At 38.1% G+C, this 17,481-nt stretch overlaps 1 protein-coding gene across 1 annotated transcript in view; it reads left to right on the top strand.

Annotated features, from left to right (window-relative positions):
- The window catches only part of CPA6 (carboxypeptidase A6), a 320,457-nt gene that overhangs the window by 235,892 nt on the left and 67,084 nt on the right, over positions 1-17,481 (top strand). The gene's annotated exons all lie outside the window — the stretch shown is intronic.

Below are 17,481 nucleotides of genomic sequence, written 5' to 3'. Positions count from 1 at the left end.
TGTAACTTTGAAAACTCTCCTAGGTCTTAGAAAACATAGCTCACAAATGTCAAGAATGTACTGAATTTACAAAATGTCTCTCTGCCACTACCAAAACCACAAACGTATGCTTAATCTTGTAAGTACTGAGTAATAAAATTTTCTAAACATTTCTACTCAGTTTATTGAGTAATTTGCATCCTCTTAAAACCCTATTTCATCCTGCTAGGACAAATGCAAAAGCTAATAAGAAATTAACTCTATTACATTGCATCAAATACCCAATGTATACATATCAACGTGTTGTCTGCTATTTCAGGTTTAAAAAAAAAAAAAGAAATAGTTAAGTACAGAACATCTGTTGTTGACAGGATATGGTCGTGTATATTATTGAAGAACATGAGAATGTATCTCCCTAGCATTCTAGCTAAAGTTTTCCCTCACCCCCAACATATGCAACCTTTTCTTTATAACATCTAAAGTTACTTTGTCTATTATATGGTTATCATCTTATTCCTGTACCAACTCCAACAAGAGAAACTGCATCCATCTTGTTCACTGCTAAATCCCCAACATGTAGAACAACACTTGGCATTTAATAGGTGTTCAAATATTTGTTAATGCACTGAAATGATGAGAATTCAGTGGTAATAATGTGGAAAGATTTCTGGATGATGACTTGTCAAATCTTCTCATAGGATATGAATGGTTCCATCTGGGTTTTTATAGCATACAATCTGTGGAGCCATATACAGCAGCACTGTAACCTGGGCTAAATTTCCAAGGAAGAGAAGGACAGTGTAACCACAGGTACACAGGAAAAGGAAGAGGCATGTGCAATGACTGTCAACTGAGGGCAGTTGATTTTGGAGCAAGAGCAAGAAGCAATTGAGATTAGGCTCCATTTCCACCAATACATTGTTGGGAGGAGAGGCTTTCCTCTCCATCCTCCTCCCTCCTGCACAGGGCCATCACGTGTGCAGAAGAGTGAGGCCATTCCTGTGCCTCTGCTACCCTCCCAACACCTCTTTCACTCCTCCAGATTATGGCTGCCATCTGCTCCTCCGCTTTACCACTCCATTTTCTGTCTGAGCCATGGAAGCAACCAGAAATGAAACAAAGGAGGCCTAGAGGTCATTCACCCCAGTGTCACAGTCAAGGTGTCAGCTGGAGCCCTGGACATGGGGATGTGTGGCTTCCCTGGGGGATGATGTCCTTCCAAGCTCACTCACATGGCTGGTGGCAAGCCTTAGGTCCTCACTGGCTGTGGGCCAGAGATATCAGCTCCTTGCCACATAAACTTCTTCCTAGACCAGCTCAAAACATGGCACCTGGCCTCACTCAAAGCAGGTGAGAGTGAAAGCAAGAGAAAACAGGCCCCAGATGGAAACTACGGTTCTTTTGTAACCTAGTCTTGGAAGTGACCTCATATCACTTTTGCCATATTTTCTTCATTAGAAGTGAGTCACTTGGTCCAGCCCATACTCAAGAGGAGGGAATTATGCAGGGACAGATACTAAGAAGCAGGAATTGTTGGGGATCAAATTAAAGTCTGCCTACCACTCCTTGATGAGATTTCCCCCATAACCACTTACATCCTTATGCAAATGTGAACTGGAAGAAAACTTATCAGCCCTTCTAGGATCCTGATAGAACCTCAGATTGTATAGGTGTTATGTGCACACAGTTGGAAGTCAGGCAACCCCACACTGATGTCAGGGTAATGTCAGCTCTACCACTTACTGTCTGTATTATCTTGGTATCAAGTCACTTAACCTTTCTGAGCCTCAGCAAAATGACGATAATGATAGTATGTAACACATTGGCTTATTGGGAGGATTAAATAATATAATGCATGTGTTCTCTCATAAGTGGGAGTTGAACAATGAGAACACATGGACACAGGGAGGGGAACATCACACACCGGGGCCTGCCGGGGGATGGGGGAAAAGAGGAGGGAGAGCATTAGAACAAATACCTAATGCATGCGGAGCTTAAACCTAGATGATTGGTTGATAGGCACAGCAAATCACTGTGGCACGTGTAAACCTATGTAAAAAACCTGCACGTTCAGCACATGTGTCCCAGAACTTAAAATAATAATAATAATAATAATATAATGCATGCAAAAGACTTAACAGAATGTTTGGCATATAATAAACACTTAATAAAATCAATTATTATTACTATTATATCAGCAATTTGGTATTTTTAAATAACTAATGAAAAGGGAACAATTAAAAAGAAAATCAAGCCAGGCATGGTGGCTCACACCTGTAATTCCAGCACTTTGGGAGGCTGAGGCAGGAGGATCACTTGAGCCCAGGAATTTGAGATCAGCCTGGGCAACATAGTGAGACCCTGTCTCTACAAAAAAAAAAAAAATTAGCTCGGTGTAGTGGTGCATGCCTGTAGTCCCAGCTACTCCAAAGGCTGAGGAGGGAGAACCTGTTGAACTCAGGAGGTCAAGGCTGCAGTGAGCTGTGATGATGCCACTGCACTCCAGCCTGGGCAACAGAATGAGACCCTGTCTCCATCAATAAATAAATAAAAAGACTCTGGGAGGCCTAGGCAGGTGGGTCACTTGAGGTCAGGAGTTCAAGACCAGCCTGGCCAATATGGTAAAACCCTGTCTCTACTAAAATTACAAAAATGAGCTGGGTGTGGTGGCGCACACCTGTAGTCCCAGCTTCTCACGAAGCTGAAGCAGGAGAATTCCTTGAACCTAGGGGGCAGAGGTTGCAGTGAGCCAAGATCATGCCACTACACTCCAGCCTGGGCAACAAAGCGAGACTCCATCTCAAAAATAAACAAATAAATAAATAAATAGAAATTTAAAAATCAAAGATATAAAGGAACTCAACAACACTATCAACCAACAGGATCTAATAGACTGTGCCCAACAACAGCAGAATACACTTTCAAGTGCCTATAGAACATATTCTAAAATATACCATATCCTCTTCCAAAACATAGACCTCAACAAGTGTAAAATAATTGAATTCATAAGATGTGTTCTGTAACCACAGTGAAACCAAACTAGTAATTGATGGCCGAAAGATAACAGGAAAATCTCCAAACACTTGGAAATTAAACACATTTCTAAATGATCTATGGGTCAGAGATAAAATCTCATGGGAAGTTTTGATAATACCTTGAACTGGATAAAAGTGAAAATACAACATATCAAAATGTGTGGGGCATAGCTAAAGCAGTGCTGAGAGGGAAATGTGTAGCACTAAAGGTATACATTAGAAAAGAGGGAAAGTCTCAAAACAATAAGCTCTTCCTTCATTGGCCTAGAAAAATAGAAAATAAACCCAAAGCATGCAGAAGGAAGAAAATAATAGAAATAAGAGCAAAAATCAATGAAATTGAAAACAAAGTTATTACAGAAAATCAATAACACAATAAGCTGACTGGAGTGCAGTAGCATGATCATGGCTCAGTGCAGCCTTGATTTCCCAGGCCCAAGCAAACCTCTCACCTCAGCCTCCATAGTATTTGGGACCATAGGTGTGTGCCATCAATTCAGGCTAACTTTTTTAAATTACTTTTTGTATAGACAGGGTCTCCCTATGTTTCCCAGGTTTATCTCGAACTCCTAGGCTCAACTCCCACCTCAGCCTCCCAGAGTTCTGGGATTATAGGCATGAGCCATGCACCTGGCCTAGTTCTTTTAAAAGATAGATAAAATTGGCAAAGCTCTAGCATGAGAGACAAAGAAAATAAGAAGATGCAAATTAACAATTTCAGGAATGAAATGGAATATCACTACAAACTCTGAAGATATAAAAAATGTTAATAAGGGAATACTGGGAATAATTCTACCCTTGTAAATTTGACAATGTAGACAAAATGAACCAATTAATTGAAAAACACTAACTACTACAACTTACCTGTTAGAAAGTAGAGAATTTGAATATCCCTATAACTATTACAAATTTTAATTTATGATTTTTAAATGCTCCAAAAAGGAAATTTCAAGACACAGAAGCTTTCACTGGAGAATTCTACCAAATGTTTAAAGAAGAATTAACACCAATTCAACACAGTCTTTTCAGAAAATAGAAGTTGGAACACTTCCAATTCTTTTTATGAAGCCTGATACCAAAACCAGAGACAGCACATGAAAAAGAAACTCAGACCAATATCCTTCTTGAAAATAGATACAGAAATCCTGAATAAAGTATTAACAGATAGAATTTAGCAATCAAGAGAAACAATTATATACCATAGCTAAGTGAGATTTACTTCAGGGATGCAATCCCAGTTTAATACTCAAAAGTTAATCATTGTAATCCACTGTATTAAAAGCTAAAGAAGAAAAATTATATAATTTTATCAATTGATGTAGAGAAAGCATTTGACAAAATTTAACATATATCCATGATAAAACTCTTAAAGAAAGAAAGGGGAAATTTTTCAACAGGATACAAGATAAACATACAAAATCAATTTTATTTCCATACACATAATAGCAATGAACACATGGACACTGGAATTTTTAAAATACAAGATTATATACAATTACTCAAAAAACTGTAATACTTTTAGGTGTAAATCCAACAAAACATGTACAGAACTTACATGCTGAAAACTACAAAATGCTGGCGAAATAAAGAAAATTGAAGTGAAGAGACATACCACATTCATGGATTGGGAGATTTCAAAATAGTAAAGATGGCAATTCTACTCAAATTGATATAGAGATTTAACACAATTCCTATCAAAATTTCAGCAAGACTTTTTGTAGCTGTAGATAAGATTATTCTTAAAAGTGTATGAAATGGCAAAGGAAGTAGGAGAGCTAAAACTTTTTTGAAAAAGAAGAATGAAATGAGAGGGAGGATTCATTCTGTCTAATTTCAAGACATACCATATACCTACAATAATTAAGCATGTGTGGTATTGGTGAAGGGATAGACATAGATAAATGGAACAGAATAGAAACCCAAAAATAGATCCACACAAATATTTCCAACTGACTTTTGACAAAAATGCAAAACCAATTCAAGGGAGGAAAGACAGCCTTTTCAACAAACAGTGCTGGAGCAATTGGATATTCATTGCAAAAAAAATGAGTCTTTTTTTATATATGGTATGAGTCTAAGTCTCATACCATATACAAAAAATTAACTCAAAATTGATCATGAATTTAAATGTAAAACGATAAAACTTTTAGGGGAAAAAAGCATAGAAGAAAATCTTGAGGATCTAAAACCAAGGCAAAGAGTTCTTTGATTTGACACCAAAAACATGCTCCATAAAAGGAAAAGTAGATACATTGTACATTATCAAACTTAATCAAAATTTTAAACTTTTGCCTATGAAAAACTGTTAAGAGGATAAAAATGATAAGCTGCAGACTGAGAAAAGATATGCAAATCACATATCTAATAAAAGACTCATTTGGAATGTATAAACTCAAAACTTGACAGTAAAAAGCAAGCAATCCAGTGAGAAAATGGGCAAAAGACAAGAAGAGACATTTAACCAAAGTGTATACATACAGATGGCAAATAAGCACATACAAAAAAGATGTTGGGAAAATTAAAGCCAGAGTGAGCTATCACTACACACCTATCTGAATGGCTAAAAACAGATAGATTTATATCTATAGATTATAGGTAGATCTATACATCTACAGATATATACCACCAATATCACCAAATGCCAGGGAGGATGCAGGAAACTAGAGCACTCATATGTTGCAGGTGCAAATGTAAAACGGTAGAGCTATTCTTGAAAACAGTTGGCAGTCTCTTTTCAAACTAGGCATGGAACTACCGTATGACCCAGTAATTGCACTCCTGGCATTTATCCCAGAGAAATTAAAACTTATGTTTGCTCAAAAACCCGTGCACAAATGTTTATAGCAGCTTTATTTATAATAGCCCAAAACTGGAAACAACCCAGGTGTCCATCAACAGGCAAATGGTTAAACAAACTGTAGTACATCCATACCATGGAAAACTACTCAACAATTAAGAGGAACAGATTCTTTTTCTTTTTTTTTTTTTTTTTTTTTTTTTTTTTTGAGGCGGAGTTTCACTCTTGTTGCCCAGGCTGGAGTGCAATGGCACAATCTCGGCTCACCGCAACCTCCGCAACCTCCGCAACCTCCCCCTCCCAGGTTCAAGCAATTCTCCTGCCTCAGCCTCCCTAGTAGCTGGGATTACAGGCATGTGCCACCAGGCCCAGCTAATTTTGTATTTTTAGTAGAGACGGGGTTTCTCCATGTTGGTCAGGCTGGTCTCGAACTCCCGACCTCAGGTGATCCACCCGCCTCGGCCTCCCAAAGTGCTGGGATTACAGGCGTGAGCCACTGCGCCCGGCAAGGAACAGATTCTTGATAAACGCAGCAACCTGGATGAATCTCCGGAGAATTATGCTGAATGAAAAAGTCAATCTTAAATACCTATTGTATTATTTCATTTATATATTGCTCTCTAAATGACAAAATTATGGAAATGGAGAACAGACAAGTGACTGCTCAGGGTTAGGGAAGGGGTGGAGTTGGAAGGAAAGTGGATGTGGCTGTAAAAGGGCAACATGAGGAATGTGTGTGAGGATGGAAATGTTCTGTATCTTGCCCGTATCGATGCCAATACCGTAATGGTAATATTATACTACAGTTTGGCAAGATATTACCAATGGGGAAAAATAGGTAAAGGGTATATGGTATCTATCCGTATTCTTATAAGTACATGTGGACCCTCATTTATCTCCAAATCAGAAGTTTATTATAAAAATAATAGCCAGGCTGCATATCCCTGGTTTCCATTCTCTTTGGAACCAGGTGCTATCTCTTGCCTAGAGAAACAGTCAGTTTCATCTGTGCTCTCTCTTCCCTGCTGTGTAATCCTCATCAGCTGGCCCTGACTCTCTCTGCCATGGAAACCAGAAGTATCAAGGGGGGCTCTGGCTCTGTAAGTTCATCTCCTCTTTGGCCAGCATTACTGTCCCATGCCATGCCCTGAGAGCCACTTTCACTTCTGCCTCCATTCCAATTTAGTGGATTGATCTGTGGATGTCTATTTTGAAAACACAAAGCTCAGAAAACAGTGATACAGAAGCAAACTACAATAATTAAATGACTGGTAAATTGGGCTTCATTATTTTGTTATTTTGAAAATTGCATAAATGAATTCATTATCTTAAATAATTTCTAGTTCCTAGTTGACAGACATTTTTAAAATGCCAGATATACCACAAAACTTATGGGCTTTAGTCTTTTAAGTTGATAGTCATTTAATTCTGTTGGAAAATGTAGAGCCATCACCTTTCTGTTTGCAGTACATGCTACCTCTCTTTCTTTCCTAATATTCACATAGCACAAATTTTTTTAATCTTGTAAGTAGAATTAAGAAAACAAATGGTGGGTACACTTAGATTGCAAAATCTCTCTCTCTTGCTGAATGCTTGCTTATACCAGGTTAGCAAAATCATTGACAATATCATATGATATTTATGGTGCCATGGGACTTTGAGGGGAGAGGAAAAAGATGAGCACAGACATGCTGGACTTACTGTTGAAATGTATACTACAGATGCTCCCTTCATCACAAAATTAAAAAGGAGTTTTAAGAAATATTCCTTTTTGATGTTAAAATTTTCTTTTTTTTTTTTGAGATGGAGTCTCACTCTGTCACCCAGGTTGGAGTGTAGTGGCACGATCTTGGCTCACTGCAACCTCTGCCTTCCGGGTTCAAGCGATACTCTTGCCTCAGCCTCCTGAGTAGCTGGGATTACAAGTGTGCACCACCACACACTGCTAATTTTTGTATTTTTAGTAGAGACAGGGTTTCACCATGTTGGCCAGGCTGGTCCCGAACTCCTGACCTCAAGTGATCCAACCACCTCAGCCTCCCAAAGGGCTGGGATTACAGACGTGAGCCACCACGCCCAGCCTAAAGTTTTCTTAAATTTGTCGTGGGCCAAGAGGGATGATACAGACACTAAATTCATCAAAGAAAGAAAACTAGAATAGATACATAAGGAGAAATAAGCAGAGATACACATACAGAACTTGGAAGTTATCTTTCTGCAAACGTGAACAGATATCTACAGAAGAGCAAGAGACTTAAACCTGAGAATGGGCAGGCCAGGGAACAAAGAGAATAGATAGCAAGGAGATACTTGTAAAGAGGGACACTTACAAAACTTAAAAACAATGGGCTTGAAAATTAAATTTAAAAATAGAGGATGGCTCACACCTGAAGTGGATGGATCACTTGAGGCCAGGAGTTCAAGACCAGCCTGGACAACATGGCAAAACCCCTTCTCTACTAAAAATACAAAAATTAGCTGGCCATGGTGGTACATGCCTATAACCCAGCTATTCGGGAGACTGAGGCAGGAGAATTGCTTGAACCCAGGAGGCGGAGGTTGCAGTGAGCCGAGATCGCACCACTGCACTCCAGCCTGGGTGACAGAGCAAGACTCCATTTCAAAAAAAAAAAAAGGTAGAGGAAATCACCAAGTTAAAATAGGGTTGAAAACAGTATGGCAGTTCTTCCAAAAGTTAAACATAGAGTCACTACGTGACCCCAAAATTCCACTGCTATGTGTGTACCCAAGAGAACTGAAAACATATCCACACAGAAACTTGTACATGAATGCTCATAGCAGCATTATTCGTAATAGCCAAAAAGTGGCCATCAGCTGATGAATAGTTTTTTATTGGTATAACCGTACAACAGGGCATTATTCAGCCATAAAAGGAATGAAGGTTTTAAGATACAGCAGTGATGGATCTTGAAGACATTGTGCTAAATGAAATGAGGCAGACACAAAGGCTCATATGTTGTATCACTCCATTTATATGAAATGTTCAGAGAATAGGCAAATCCACAAAAACAGGAAGCAGATTAGTACTTGCAAGGGGATGGGATAAGAGGGAATTGGAACTAACAACTACCAGGTTCTTTTTGGAGTGACGGAAATGTCCTAGAATTCAATAGTGATGGTGATTGTACAGCACTGCAAATATACTAAAAACCACTGAATTGTGTAAAATGGTGAATTTTATGTTCTGTGAATCATATCTCAATAAGAAGTAAATGAAGTGCTGATACATGCTACAACATACTTGAACTTGAAAACATGCTAAATGAAAGAAGTCGATCACAAAATATTACGTATTACCTGATTCCATACATATGCAGTGCCCCATATTGGTAAATTTCTGGAAAAAGAAAGTAGATTAGTGTTTGCCTGTGGTGAGGGAAGAGGATAGGATTATCGGGTTGATAGCTAAAGAGTATGGGCTTCCTTTTTGGATAATGAAAGTATAAGGCCGGGCACTGTGGCTCTCGCCTGTAATCCTAGCACTTTGGGAGGTCAAGGTGAGCAGATCATGAGGTCAGGAGTTCAAGACCAACCTGGCCAACATGGTGAAACCCCATTTCTACTAAAAATACAAAAATTAGCCAGGCATGGTGGCTCATGCCTGTAATCCCAGCTGTTGGGGAGGCTGAGGCAGGAGAATTGCTTGAACTGGGGAGGTGGAGGTTGCCGTGTGCCTAGATTGTGCCACTGCACTCTAATCTGGGTGACAGACACTCCATCTCAAAAAAAAAAAGGAAAATATAAAACTCTATAGTGGTGATGGTTGCACAACTCTGTAAATATACTAAAACACTAAATTGCACACTATAAAAGGATGAATTGTAAGGTGTGTGAATTATATCCCAATAAAGCTGTTATTTTTTCAATTAGGGTTAAATAGCATTCCCCCAGAAGATATTTATATTAATCAGTTCAACAAATTATTGTTGATCACCACATTTTTAGCACTCTGCTTATATTATGGCCATCAACAGATGTATAAATCATGGTCCCTGCGCTCAAGGGGTCTGCATTCTATTTGAGGAGGAATATTTATGTGCAGGAAACAACATAAAATAGTGTGTCTTTGGAGGCCTAAGTGTACTGATTATAGTACCTGAAGGAATTAAGGAATCAGAAAAATCCATTAAGGCTAAAAAGACAAGGTTTGGGGAAGCTTTGTGGAGGAAATGATTCTCAAGCCTTGACTTGGAAGTTGGAATTTGATCAGAGAAATGAACGTATTCCAAGAAAGAGAAAAGATTAATGTTGAGAATGAACATGATATGTGTGTCATTGTAGATTTAGTGAGGCAACAACCTATAGTCTGTGTGTGTAGACTCTAATGCCATATAATACTGCTTGAAAAATTATAGTAAGCCTTGGAAGCCAAGCAGAGTTTGGTCCAAAAAAGTGAAATGAGAAAACACTGGCCAGGTGCGGTGACTCACACCCGTAATCCCAGCACTTTGGGAGGCCAAGGTGGGAGGATCGCTTGAGCCCAGGAGGTCAAGCCTGCAGTGAGCTGTGATCGCACCACTGCGCTCCAGCCTGGGTGACAGAGTGAGATCTTGTTAAAAAAAAAAAAGAAAGAAAGAAAAAGAAAACACTGATAAGGAGCAAAAAGCACACCCCATTGTCAGAGAGCTTAAAGATGAAAGGCAATGATATATGGATGAAAGGAAGGAGAAAGAACCCAGAGTGAGGGCGACTAACTAGAAATGTCTAGGACAGGAATCTACACATAGGCAGGAAGAGTGGATGTAGGAATGGAAAGGGAAAAAACCATGTAAGAAAGTTCAAAGAGGCTGGGCACGGTGGCTCAAGCCTGTAATCCCAGCACTTTGGGAGGCTGAGGCGGGTGGATCACAAGGTCAGCAGACTGAGACCATACTGGCTAACACGGTGAAACCCTGTCTCTACTAAAAATACAAAAAATTAGCCGGGCGAGGTGGCGGGCACCTGTAGTCCCAGCTACTCGGGAGCAGGAGAATGGCGTGAACCCGGGAGGCAGAGCTTGCAGTGAGCCGAGATCGCGCCACTGCACTCCAGCCTGGGCGACAGAGCGAGACTCCCTCACAAAAAAAAAACGAAAAAGAAAGTTCAAAGAAAATATTCATTCATTCTATCAAAAGCTTATTGAGCACTTCCTTTTACATGAAAGCAGCATGCTAAGTCCTGTAATGGCACAAGTACTGTCCTAAAGTGCACAAAACATTTCCCTTTCCTCAGTGCATTTGCAGTTCTACTTGGGAGAAGAGACACAGACACTAAAGAAGGCAGCGATAAAGAAAGTCTTTAGGAATTTAGGAATTGATGATTGGCTTGATATGGGAATGGAAGAGGAGAATGAGTCAAAGATAAGATGCCCAAGAGATTAGTGGTGTCATTGAAGTTGGGGGAGCATCAGTTGAAGTGTTGGCAGGACCATTAGTCTGAAGGGAAGTACCCAACACAACACTACACTAAGCTGGTGGAATGATTAATTTGTTCAGCTAGTTATCAAGTGTTTACTACTATGCATCAGGCCAGGCCCTGTTAAGACACTGGATACTGGATAATGAGGAGGTAAAATCAAAAACTCTGCTGTTACCCAACTCATGGATTCTCACGGACCAAAAGAATGAATGCTGTTTGACAAAAGGTGAAAGATCAAGCAAGCTGTCAAAATGAATGAATACCTGATTCACAGGTCTAATTTGGGCAGCAGTCAACCAAGAATAAATTCCAGTGATTTTGTCCACCATAACAAAGTTGTGTGTAAGTACTTTTCTTGTCTGTATTACATAAGCTGATAAGAAGAGGCAAGCAAAGAGATGGAAGATTGTAGAAGTACACCACTGAGGTCCTGGTACAAATTCAGGGCAACTAATACCTATATTTAGGATCGCCTAGTAATTTTCAGTGGCGGCTCATTTTTACATCTTTTTGTCTTTTTAATTGTGGAAAGGCCACTTTAATTATTTGTTGCCAATGCAAGTGGAATAGCATTTGCTTCATTTTTCAGAATAACCTCCAACCGAATGAGGCAATTTGGGCTTTGTTCGCTTTTGCTAGTTTGAGACTGTCAACCTCCCAGATTGAGTATCTCAAGCCATGGTTGGTGCTTGCTGGCCCAGAGTTCTGCATAGCACTTCAGTTTTTTCCTCAAATAATTCTACATCGCTGGGATGAATTTGACCAGAGTCATTGTTTGTATAATATTAAGAAAGTAACTCAGGGAAATACTTATTTGACTTCTAAATGAGGAAGACATTTCCAAGCATAAAAGCAAAGAAAGAAGGCATAAAGGAATGACTGATAGCCCTAACTATGTAAAAATATTTTAGTGTAATATTTATTGATGAAGGAAACTCTTCATGACACGTTCCTATGTTTTAAAAAAAGCAAGCATGGACAATATAATTTCAATTTTGCAAAATCTATGTCTGAGAGTTATATAGCTATATATCTGAAAAATGTGCCAAACGTTAAAAGAGGATAGGATTATGGGTAATTTTTATTTTATTCTTTATGCATTTCTGAATTTCTCAAAATTTTCTGTATAAAACAGGACAAAAACTGACTATATTTTTAAAATAAATTTTACTCAGACAAAACAGAATGCATTTCATTCTCACACTAAACTCAGTTATGTTTGAGTCATGTATTTCTACAGGTATTTTAGACTCAGCAGTTGAATTATATTTAACTCAGTGGAAGACCAAAGATAAAGCAAGGGTTTGCAAAAAAATGTTTGGTACTAAAATGACCTGAAATGGAAAGTTCTGCCAGACATTGAAGATGTATAATATACAGGTGGATCTAATTTGATCCTGTTACAGAAAGGCAGCAGTACAAAAAAAGAAAGGAAAAGCAATAAAACATCCCTAATTCTCCAAGTGAGCCACAATATTCATCTGCTGTCTGTGTAATGTGAAACCTCGCCCTTCCAGGCCCAGTTTGATTATTGGAAAACCATCTCCATTGTGCATTCCCACCCATCTACACTGGGCACTGCAGTGATGGCTAATCCTAGTGCCAACATCTGGCATGTGATTCAGATATACTATGCAGATGATTCAAATAAAAATAAGAATAGGAGACTTTCAGGGAAGCAGGTTATTTTCCAGGCAGAGTACGTAGTAATATGTGAGGGCTATGGTGGGTTGTGTGTTTAGGACAGAGCTCTAAGAACGACTTAGAGCTGTGGTTGTAGAAGAAGTCCTCCAACTGGGAAGTCTTTCCAGAAGGGGAAGGCTCTTCTCTCAGGATCCAAAAGTTCTCCAGGGAATAGTCCTTTTGGATAATCATCTCTTTCAGTCTCATTATGTCTTGCTGCTCATTAAAGGTAAAATATAAGCCCTCAGTCATAGGCATGAAACACCAAGGTCTTGGTTAAAAAATAGATCACTAAAAATAAACCTTTTTAAGAGGAGAACTTAAATTGCATGTATGTACCAAAAAACAGGGAATAAATGAGACAACTACTAAGCCCAGATCAAGTATCTAATGATTTCAGCTGAGTAAGCAAATACATCTTTGTTCTTAATTACATAATGGAAAACAGCTCATCATATGAAAATGATCTTCATTTTTTAAATTGTCTGACTTAGGTTCACTGCCATTCTGAGTAATTACGATATTTTGGTTTGCTTTTTCCTGGCCTTCAGTACAGTTAGTTCCCCATGTTCTCCCGTGCTCACTCTCCCCAATCTCCTTCATTCTTCACGTCCTCCAACCTATCTCTTTCTCCCCTTCTATCCAATTTATAATGCCTTGAACATAGCAGAGTTTTTATTTAATATTTGTTTAGTTTCAGTTTAACTAAACTGAAATCCATTGCATCAGTTGTACTCCACTACTTAATAATAGCGAGTGTTCTGGCCATTGTGAGGACAGACAATGCTCGCTTACCACCAGTAGCACCGAACTATAAAAGTGGCCACACAGGCTGAAGCCGCACAGAGCAGTCTTCATAATCAATGAGAGAAATTGTTTGTTCTGTGATCCTAAAAGCTTTTGTCAAAATATTTAAAACTCTCTTACTTTGTTATACATGTATTGGGAAATGATTTTAAGTGGTAAAACTAGTATGCTGTGTTTTAAATCATGAGAAATACTGAGAATTAAAACATCTTATTTCTTTGTTAAAAAAAAAAAAACCTTATAAAGGGTAGTTTGGATTGTGCTCATTGTCTTCTCTCTGTATAGCTTGCAATATGAAATTAGCATCTTTCATAAAAAAAAATTTGCCTTGGCAGATTGTCATACTCCTTTCTTCACTGAATCAGCTTCCAGTACTTTTTTTTCCTTTATACTTTCAATGTCACGAAATATCTTAGAGTTCCTTTAATGTGAAGTGTTGCCAGGTCACTTCTTCTGGAATATCATCATCCTTTTCATCCCAACCACTTGTCTCATCTGTATTGGTAAATTGGTCCTCACTGTATTCCTGTGGCTGCATATCTAGAGCTGAATGGTGCAGTGTCAACATTCCTAGTCAGCTATTTGTTCTAAGCTCCATTTATATTTGGTTCAGATCTCACTTCCAGCATTAGCACTTTTCATTTCTTTGCTGCACTTTCACCTTTGTTGGACAATTTCCTCCTTCCGCCATCCATTATTGTAAATTACCTTGTAGATTTATCACCGGGAAACAAGGACACAACACAACTACACACTTTGCTGTCTGTGTGTAAACTGATTATGAGTTGCGCAGTAGTAACCAATCACCCACTGACAGACTTTCAAAGAAATGATACAATGGATCACGGATCTTGATGCTCATTTTTACTTATATAGTGATTTGTAAACTGGAGATCTAGCAGTGGTAACCAAAACTCACACTTCTGTGGGAGGACTAGTGTTATTTAACTGAAGTGCAGTAACAAATTTGTGTATATAAGAGCCTTGCAAAGTGAAGACACCTGTACTTTCTTTTTTGGTAGGTAAAATATACTTAAAGAGTAGATCTTCATAATACCAAAGTTGTCCTGGCTTCTTCTCATGAGCAAATACAACCACTGAACCACTGTTTTTAGGCTATCTCTGTGTGAAATGTGAAGTGGCATTACTTAGGAAAAAGAATAGACATGTATCTAGCAGTATATTCTTCCTGGTGACACAAAACATTTCAAATATTTATGTCTCTTATTAGAAAATGTAGAATAATTGACAACATTTTCTAGTCTTCACCTGCCCTGTTAGATTAGTCACTGTGGGTGGTTCTAAGTATAAGTATAAAAATAACTAGAATATACAAGATTAGGAGATGATTTTCAGTTTTTCACCCTTCATTTATGGAGCCTTTTCTTCTTGTTACTTTCAAACTGTTATCTGATTGACCATTTTGTATTTAATGAATATCATGTAGTGTGATGTCAGCTATTTTTATAGATTAAGATCCCCTAAAAAAAAAAAAAAAAAAACTTCCCGGTAAACTCTCCCCCACTCTAATTAATTCTCCTGCTGTTGAATTTTAAATACCTCCTTTGTGTTGAGATGCACCCACTTTGGTGCCACAGTGTTTACCTGTCCTAAGTGATATTCCTGTCCAGTCCAGTTGAGGCTGGTCTTCAGCTTGATGGTGGCTGTGCCCCTTTCTTTGGCCTTAGCTGTAACAGGCTTCGTTCTGCCAGTGTGTCCTGCATTGGATGTGTAGTTATTTTTAGGTCCTCTGCAGTGATTCTAAAATAAAAATAGAGGAAAGTTTTAAAGCTACCTTTTTAAAAGCCATTAACACCAATCCTCAAAAAAATGATCTCCATATTCCTTGCTGTCATGAGCTCTAAGAAAGCAACATCCAACCACATAAATCCACAAACATTGTAAAGGAGGGAAACCCTTTACCTCACTTTGTCATGCCACACAAAGGCATTAGTCATGGCAAAATTTGTCTTTGATTTTAACCAAAGTGTATTTGGTGAATTCCGATATTTAACATGTACATCAGTATGTAGAGGCCAAAATAGTCTTGGCAGATGGTGAATACCAAATAGATTCATTCTATGTCTTTCTTAATTAACTTCAGAAATGCCCCAATCAGTTCCAAACTTATCATTTGCCTGGCAGAAGATAATACTAAAAACTTTCTTTAATATCTTTTAATTGAACAAATCGGTTTGGTGAAGCCTCTTTAAAATAAATTGAAGGGAGGTGATGCAGTACCTAGGGACTGCCACACTGAGGCGTGTGGTGCATTGTTTTGCAACAGGCTTTCGGATCGCGACAACTTAAGTCTTCCTCATAAGCAACAATAGTAATAAAGAAATTAGACTTTGTAGGTCCAGATGCAACTTGATTATTGGGCATCTCCTTTTCAATGTGTATGGGGGGTATCTATCGATTGCTAAAAATAGTTCTACACATTAGAAGAAAAGCACACCCCTGTGTTCTTCATGGTTATCATATGTTAGAATAAGAGGAAATAGAGACACATGGTCATGTTTCTTCTAGAAACCGCCACCTAAATGATCTGTGTCCTATTATTTAAGGCACTCAAGCAAGGAGTTCTCCTAAACGTCCTGTTGAGTATTTAACAGTCATCACATCGTGATGATTCTTGCTTTGTGTGACCAGATAGAGAATAGCCGAAATTCTTAGAGAGTTATAAAAATCACGAATATAGCATATGCAATACAATGACACCCTGCTTGTTTGTCAGAGGAAGAACACGTTCTGACAAGTCTTGGAAATTAAACTGTTTCCAGAATAGAATACTACAGAACAGCTTCTTTGATTAATATATTACTTAGAAATGAAAAAATTATAAATGATGTTAATGGCCTCAAAACATATAAAACAAAAATTGATAGCATGTAAGAGAAGCCAATAAGGCCAAAATAACAATATGAGGTTTTAACACAATTCTCAGTGGTTAAAATAGCAGACAAATGTTTAGTAAGAATATAGGTGATACAAACAGTAATAACATAATCCAATGAACACATATAGTATTTTTACCCAATCATTAGAGAATGTATATTTTTTTCAAGCACAACTGGAACATTCACAAAAATTGATTATATTCTAGTCCACAAAGTAAGTATCAACAAATACCAAATCATCTGTTAAAAATACCATGTTCTCTAACTGTAATGCAGTTATCAGAAATCACTTATTTAAAAAAAAAAGATTAGCATATTTAGAAACAAAAACATTTATAAATAAAATTTAAATCAAGGAAATTCAGTATTTAGAACTGAATGGTAACAAAACTACTATATATCATAGGCAATTTCATCTTGATAGATATATAGAATGCAACTAAAGTAGTATTAAAGGGAAATTTATAATTTTAAATCAATATATTAGAAAAGAATAGTCTCCGAGTTAGTGAGCTGATCTATCCACTCAAGAAATTAGAAAAAGAACAAAAGTGTCAATGACAGGTCAGGTCTGGTAGCTCATGCCTGTAATCCCAGCACTTTAGGAATCTGAGAAGGGAGGATTGCTTGAGCCCAGGAGTCTGAGACCAGCCTGAGCAACATAGGGAGACCCTGTCTCTACCAAAAATAAAAATAAAAAACCACTCTTATTCAACATAGTGTTGGAAGTTTTGGCCAGGGCAATCAGGCAGGAGAAAGAAATAAAGGGTATTCAATTAGGAAAAGAGGAAGTCAAATTGTCCCTGTTTGCAGATGACATGATTGTATATTTAGAAAACCCCATCGTCTCAGCCCAAAATCT

This window comes from Colobus angolensis, unplaced genomic scaffold, assembly GCF_000951035.1.
Source record: "Colobus angolensis palliatus isolate OR3802 unplaced genomic scaffold, Cang.pa_1.0 Scaffold194, whole genome shotgun sequence".
In the NCBI taxonomy this organism is placed as follows: Eukaryota; Metazoa; Chordata; class Mammalia; order Primates; family Cercopithecidae; genus Colobus; species Colobus angolensis.
The sequence above is the reverse complement of the archived record's forward strand: the minus strand, read 5'-3'. Positions and strand labels throughout refer to the sequence as shown.